The sequence below is a fragment of the Arvicanthis niloticus genome, chromosome 11, assembly GCF_011762505.2.
Source record: "Arvicanthis niloticus isolate mArvNil1 chromosome 11, mArvNil1.pat.X, whole genome shotgun sequence".
NCBI classification, from domain to species: domain Eukaryota; kingdom Metazoa; phylum Chordata; class Mammalia; order Rodentia; family Muridae; genus Arvicanthis; species Arvicanthis niloticus.
The window spans coordinates 24,772,352-24,780,246 of record NC_047668.1 but is presented as its reverse complement, the minus strand read 5'-3'; the positions used below and the strand labels follow the sequence as shown (position 1 = coordinate 24,780,246).

Sequence of the window (7,895 nt, the reverse complement as noted above, 5' to 3'; positions counted from 1 at the left end):
TTTATACTGCTTTTGATAAGAATTTACTAAACTGCAAGGTGTATTTAAGAACTGTATTTACTCATGGTGTATCTTGCTTTCTTATGTGATATTAAATGATAAAACTCACAAAGTTAAGGTTTACTTATACTTTTATTGCTAATAAGACGGGCAGAAAATAAAAATTTCATATGAAAGTTCAGAATTATGGAATGCTCACACTATGATTCTGGTATTTTTGAAAGCAAGTTATTTTTCTAGTTATTTTCTTCTCTAGCATGTTAGCACTGGCATTTACATAAATATACACAAACACACACTGACTGTTTTCTGAATGCAACTCTGTGGGGGTAATATGGGAGGAAGAAGAAAGGAACTGTTTGATTCTGCAAATATATGATCTACACTGTGGTTCAGCAGAATATGACTGAACAAGTTCCACTTCTTTTCATTATAATTCATCATTGTGATGCTACAAATGAAAAAGTAAATAAGAAACACAGATGCAAGAATAAACTTCTCATAACCCATGACAAATCAGACAGATTAAATGCTGAGTGATAATCATGTTTTTTTATTCAACCAGCTACAACGGGGATGGAAGTGTATATAGCTGAACGTTGATTTCTTAGTAAAGCAAATGGCTGCAAATACTCGTAAGGAATTGTAAATCTTTTTTCAAGCAACTTGCCTTTTCAATAAAACACACAAAGCAAATAAAAGTAACTTTAAGGTGTGATAGATTATGGTAACTTCAGTAGAAATATTAATAAAAGAAATATATAACCCCAAGAACTGCGTGACTCATATTTAAAATAGTTAATAAAGGAGCAAATTGGGAATGATAATGGAAGCAAAGTTCCCCAGAGTAAGGAAGGACAGGAAGATGACATCATCAGAAGAAAGAAAGGTGACCATAGTGTGTAGTAATATTTGTGGAAGGATGAGCCCAGCTATATACTATATACTGTATACTGTATACTGTATACTGCATACTGTATACTGTATACTGCATACTGTATACTGTATACTATATATACTATGTATACTATATATAGTATATATACTATAGACTATATATACTGTATATACTATATACTATGATATATTCCTAAATATATTAAAAACAACCTGCTCAGTCTATAAAATGTTGTATCCATATGGTTTTAGGGATGACGACTTGGTATTGGATAACAAGTTAAGGGTCTCTTCCCTAGAGAAGTCAGGTTATTTATTTATTTATTTATTTATTTATTTATTTTTGGAGTTAGCATTTTTTTGTTGCTTGTAGTTCTTTGTCTAGGGTTGAGGTCTCATGAGCTTTATGTCTTTCATGTTAGCATGTCTATTGGTGTAGCTGCTGTTCATGTCTTGCTTAGATAGCCATATTGGTGAGGCATCATGGGTATGTCTTCTTTGACATTTCTACAGCACACAATCTCACAGCAAACTTCCTGATCCTATTCATCTTATTGATCTCCCAGTTCTTCTTCCCTGGAGTTCCTTGAGTTTTAGGAACAAACATTGTATGTTAATCTGTTAGTTAAGACTGAACACTACAGGATTTCTTATCCTCTGCATTTTGACCAGGTATGGTTTTCTGTGATGGTATCTATCTGTTTTAAAGAGAAGTTTGTTTGTTTGTTTGTTTGTTTGTTTGTAAGAGGGGTGAGAACTACACTTATTTAATGGCATAAAGATAAATATTTAGAATATAGTCAGGAATTATGCTGGCTTAATAAAGTGGAAGGGTCCATGACTTCAGTGGCCCCAGACAGCAAGCTAGGTTTCTATTACTGGCTGTTTTTACTCTTGTTGGTCAAGCCTCAAGTCCAACTGGTGAGTTATTTGTTTCCACCATGGTACTACTGCCACTGCAGCATACTGAGGATTATCATGCCATTCTAGTCATTATTGTGGTTCACAGGCATTCAGGCTGGGTAGTGCTATTATTGGCTGCTTCCCTTCCTTGGCAATCTTCATGTCACCTGATACCAAAAAAACTAGTCAGTCCTCAGGGAAGAGGCATTTATAGAAACCAATTTTAACTTCATTATTATCATTAAGACTGATCTATTTTTGAAGAGACCTGTGTACCATGGTGTGATGTTCCTTTTGGACCACAGCCAATTTCCCACACAAAGAGATCCTTTAATAAGCAAGATAAGAGAGTGGGTGGTTGAATTTGAATGGGCAGAAGCAGCAGCAGGTGATTCTGCAGGAGGGGTTTTTGTTGTTGTTGTTTTTTTTGTTTTGTTTTGTTTTGTTTTGTTTTGTTTTGTTTTAGGAGAAAAAAAGAAAAGCCTATGCTAGGATGAATTGCTTAGTTCTGATTGCACAATGATGATCAGTATGGTCAAACAATAAATTTTGATAGATGGCCTTTATAGTTTGTCTCAGGAGTGAGGAAATGGCCAAATAATAGAGTCTCTTAGATTAAAAGGGGAAATGGAGGCAAAACCAGCCAGCAGCATGTTTGGGCCTGTTAGAGTCCTTCAATTTGTGCATGCTTATGTCTTATTTAAGATATTCTATTTTACTCAATTCCTCTATGTTAGTGTGCCTGCGTGTCTTCATAATTAATTTAGAAATTATACATCATAAGAAGAGTTTCTTCTGCTAAGATGCTATTTTGGGCCTCATAGAACTTACAGTAACTAATAAAGGGGTGTGTAGAGTTTTTGTGTTACTCCTCTGACAGATGTCTTATCAAATACAGCATCTAAATGAATCCAAAACCAATAAAAAAACCCCAGCACTTCAGATATCTGGTTTATACATAAATAAGAAAAAAACTATTCATGCTTGTGAATGAATATAGGAAAAAATCAAAATTTTAATCATTTAGATGTTTATGAAAATGACAGACTTCCTTGAAGAAAATGGATGCATAATTTTGCTAGTTTTATGATTAATTTATACTCTCAGTTAGAAACAAGATAAAAGGATGTCAAACAATTTCCTAAGCTAAGATGCCTGACTTTCTCGATTTGACTGGCATAGTCTAAAAAATGTAGATCATGACTTATACTTAATATATTAACCTTGGCACACAGAAATATCAAGTAGTCATGCAATTGAGCCACATGTATATATGTGTATAGCATACACATGCACACACATATACGTACATACATACATACATACATACATACATATATTTTTACATGACTTTTTATGTTAATGTAAAATTAATGTTTTGACTTTGTGTGAAACTTTTTTGGAATCATGGCAAATAATAATCATCCTGTGACATTGGATTCCAGAAGTCCTCAGACATTGAGTCTGTGTGACAGACCTGGTCTGCTGGGGAAATGCAAGCCACCATGCAGCTGTCTGGATAAAGCTAGCCAAAATGCCCACAGTCCCTGCTGGGAACCACTGTTATGCAGCTGGGCCTGGAGTGCCTGTCTTTGATGGCAGCAGACTCAGGGTTTGAAAGATAGATATGGAGATGCAGAAGTACTACTTGACCTTGAGGAACTCAGATGGGCTGACAGAGGTTAGTGAAGCCTCTGGCGAGTGTAGTGAGAAGCAGCTGGAAACAATTACCTGCTAGCTTTAAGTCTGAGAATTAAAGGAATATTATCAACTTTTAACTTTATTTTTAAATGGCTATCTTTTTTAGTTATTAATATTTGTATCCAAATGCAAAATCTGACATGGATTCTGCTTCTCACCTCAGAAAAGGCAGCGCCTTATTTTTATTCATTTTTCACTTGTCCTTTGTATAATTAAAAAATCATTCTATACTAGTACTATTTACTGTACTTTCAAATAATTACTAAATAGAAAATACAGACTATGATGCATTAGGATGGTGGAAATTAGAGTTACACTTGGAACTTTCTTTGATTTTCTTTTTACATTGTCTTCCTTCCTTTTTTTCCTTCCTTTCTTCCTTCATTCCTTTTATTTCTTTCTTTTAATTGGGCAGAAATATGTATGTTGTGTTTGTAAATAAGTTTGAGAACCTCTAGAAATATTACCACTAAACATTCAACCTTATGTTTAGGTACCCAACCCATTTTGTTTTTACCACACAAAGAAATTAGAATTGTCCTTGTAGAAACAGTGTATACCAGGGAGTCTACAGCTGGCAGGAGTTATAGAATGTTTATGCTTTTCAGTTTATTGATAAGCATGTATTATGGGTAACATGAAATTTCATATTTGCTTCTATGAGGAGTTACTCATCTTTTCATTTCAGGAATTTAAAAAATAATCTCACTCAAAATATAAATGTTTGGTTTGTCTCTCTGTTCAGTCTTGAATTTTATACCCATGATAACTGCTAAGTTTAATTTGATGGATTTGTTTTGTTTGATTTTGTTGTTCTTGTTGTTACTGTAAAGCTTGCTTGAGAAATGTTTTGTTGCCATGTAGATTTGAATGTCCTAAGGGGAGCAGTCTTGACCAAATCTAAGAATCTTGGGCTACTGGAGAATGCATAGGCTGACAGAGCTCTTCTACATGTCTAATTAATAATACTTAATGTATGCTTCATTAATATGGTCAAAAACATGGAGTTGTAGATTTGCTTTTAGTTCACTTCAATTGCTACAATGCATGTGACTCCCAGTTCTCATCATTGACACTACAGGTTTTTCATCTTTTGAATGGACCTTTGTTGTGCATTTTAGTATATCCATGTACCTGAAATTATTTTCCTCTTCCTTAATCTGATCTTAGTACAAGTACTAGCATTTCTCTCCTGTATGTCTTGCTATATCTTTCCTTTCATGATGATTTATTGACTCATAGTATCATATATAACTTTGATTACAAATGAGACCTTGGTCTTCACTTACAACATGTCATATTTTCTTAGTCCTCTGTGTTTTTTTTTTAATGCACTTCCTCTTTCTAGGATTTTGTCTTCAGTTACCAATTTGAATACATATTTTTTCCTCAGGTGCTGTAGGTGATTTTCATATCTGCATTCCATAAGACCTAAAATATAGGCATGGTTAGGTACTAAGCAAACACTACTTTTAATCACTTGTTTTCCAGCTTGTTACAAAAACATTCTGTACCAACATGAAGGAGAAAAAAGAAGTGAAGTCAATTTGCTGGAAGACCAGTTTCTTCAGGGTAGAGTTTAGTTTGCTTTATTAACCACTATTCAAGGTACTTAAAATAGAAATACACACAAATTCAGACATAATAAAAATTGATCAAACTATATTTTTATATTTGTTTTTGCTATTCACAGTTTTTTAAAAGAAAAATTTATTTGAATTCCTACAATATATAATGAGGAAATATATTAAAAACAGCCATAACTCTTCAGATACACCTAATCTTTTATACTTTCTTTATTCAGTCAAGGAAAATGATTGCTTTAAGTCAAAACACATACATTTAACTCTTAGTAGTCAACTACTGAGATTATAACTCAGCAGTATTTGACAAAATACCCTTCCCCTATCCCCTTACCTTTTGACTCCCCTGTCATACACAAGCATGTAGAATATTGCTTTGCATAAAGCTCAGAATAGTGTCCCTGTCATTTGACTACTCTGTCATTTTAATATAATTAGAACATATAATTAAAACTCATTTTTTACCAGTGAGTAAATACTCAACTAAATGCTATGTTTACCATTAAACTTAACATCTTCCAATGCAGAAATTCACAGCTATGTGAGCTGATTGGGGCCTCATCCAATAAGCTACATTAATTTTAATTTGCAGTTAACTTTTGCTTAATCAAAAAATCAGCCTCCTATCTACAGGATTGTGCTCATATCCAAACTAATTTGTATTAATTTTGGAAGTCAGCTATCAGGGGACATTATGTCAAAACCATTACTGAAACCTTCATAGAAAACATCTATTAAATTCTATTCATACTCATTTCTTTCAATGAGATAATGCTATTAATAAAAAGAAATCTATTAAGTGTGGTTGTGTCACATTACTGGCTTATTGCTTTTGATTTCATTATCTACTCTCCAGAATCTCACATCTATCATTTCAGAATTATTTGTTCTACTTGGGTGAATAACCATTTACACAAATAGGTATCTTACCTCTTGAAAGAAACTGTAGGGTTTTTTTTTTTTTGTAAATGACACAGAGATTTGTAGGCAAATTCTTTAAAATACAAATAAAACATGTATGTTGATATAGTTATTATTCAAGTATTGCATACCAATTTGGTGAATGGTATTTATGATTTAAAAATTGAAGTTCTTTTCTGTTATTTATTTGTATTTCTTTCCCCTGCTTTACACAGTTTAGGAACTGAATGCACTGAGATATTTAAAGTATGGGAATTAAGAGTTTTTCGCCTTCATATTTACTTAGAACATTGTTTATGTTATACCTGGTTATAATACCTGATTATGCTACTTTAGATCTAATGTTGATTTTTACTGCCTGAATATTTCTCATCCTGGTATTTTATAATGAAAACATAAACACAGGAAGAAATTTTTTTCTGAGTTTGCTGTCATTGAGGAGTTTGTGTATGCTTGTAACTGAATAAGGGAAACTGTGATATTTTACTTGAAGTCATCATACAACCTGAGTTATGATTGACTTCCTTTTCCAATGCTCATTGCTCCTCACCCCAGCTTTGGTTATTTCAAATGTGTTTTGTACCCTGAGGTGGTTTTGTTTGTTCATTTGTTTTAAACTACTGGAAACTTGTATTTCCCTTAGCTGTGTCTTTTCAGTATATTCAGATTTCGTTACTAATGATTCTACTTTTACTTTCTAAACAGTGTTTAAAAGTGGAAGTTGGGTTTATAGTTTATTACTTGATAAACATTAGTTCATTCCCCTTTGTTTTAAACATTTTTTAGCTTCATTCTGGTAGAAAAAGCAGAAACCATTTTAAATATTTAAAATACTCCACCCATACTCTGTTTTCTTAGAGAATAAAAGTCTCTCTATAATGCTTATGAAAATAGAAAATGAGCCATCTTGGCTGTAACTTATAATTTTGAGATTATGGAATAGGCTGAAATGTGGGCTTTAGTAATTTCACACATGCTTTCTGTGTACAACAAAGAAACTATGCATAAGATTCAAGTTTGGACAAGATCTCAGAAAAAAACAAAATAAAACAAAACAAAACAGTGGAGCAAATTTTAATTGAAAAATGCCTTGGAAGTATTAGTCCAAGGATGACTCACATTGATGTTTTGACAAGGTTAAAAACTTCTTTTATGTGTTTACCTCTATTAGTTTAATCATTTGTCCTCAAAAGTATTTTTGAATACTGACTGTGGCCTAGATGTGGTCCAAGCCTAGAGATTCTGAAAGAAAGTACTAGGTAGAAGGAGCTTGGGTAGAGGTATATGGGAAGGTTTGGAAGGAGGAAAGGGAAGAGGTGTGATTACATTATAATTTCAGAACAAAAAATGTGAACTTATTTGCTGAATTATTTTTTAACAATTGATTTAAAACTAATTATAACATCTTTCCCCTTCCTCTTTTCCATTTTGCCCCTCCATGTCAGAACATCATCTTCTCTAGCCATTGTTGTTCCACATACATATAAAAAATTATCAACCTGGCCCCTAGTGGCATTACAGAGTGGCTACTATGTCCCATGTGCATCAGTAGATGGCAGAGAGGAGAGAGGCTATGTCTATGTTCAGTGTTACGAACTATGAACATCTAAATAAATAATAGCCTAACATTCCCCTAACAAAACAAGCCTAAATGGACCTCCAGTCTAGTGCCAGGCAGACCCAGATGGGCTTCGAAGATTAGAAAACTAAAAGAAAACCACATGGGACCACAGGTAGGAGTGAGCCTCAGACAGATGACTCTCTAAAAGGACCACTGGGGTGGACCAGACAAGACAACAACCAGACAGGCTCCAAGGGGACAGAACAGGGAGCTAGACTGAGATGACCTTAGGAGGGCATACCATGCCCAGGATGGCCCCTGCCAGGTGC

General features: G+C 33.7%; 1 non-coding gene across 1 annotated transcript; it reads left to right on the top strand.

Annotated features, from left to right (window-relative positions):
* Window positions 1-7,503: 7,503 nt before the first annotated feature.
* On the top strand, window positions 7,504-7,635 carry LOC117717413 (small nucleolar RNA SNORA17). Its single transcript, XR_004607906.1, has one exon. It is a non-coding gene; the product is annotated as a small nucleolar RNA SNORA17 (small nucleolar RNA).
* Window positions 7,636-7,895: the final 260 nt, after the last annotated feature.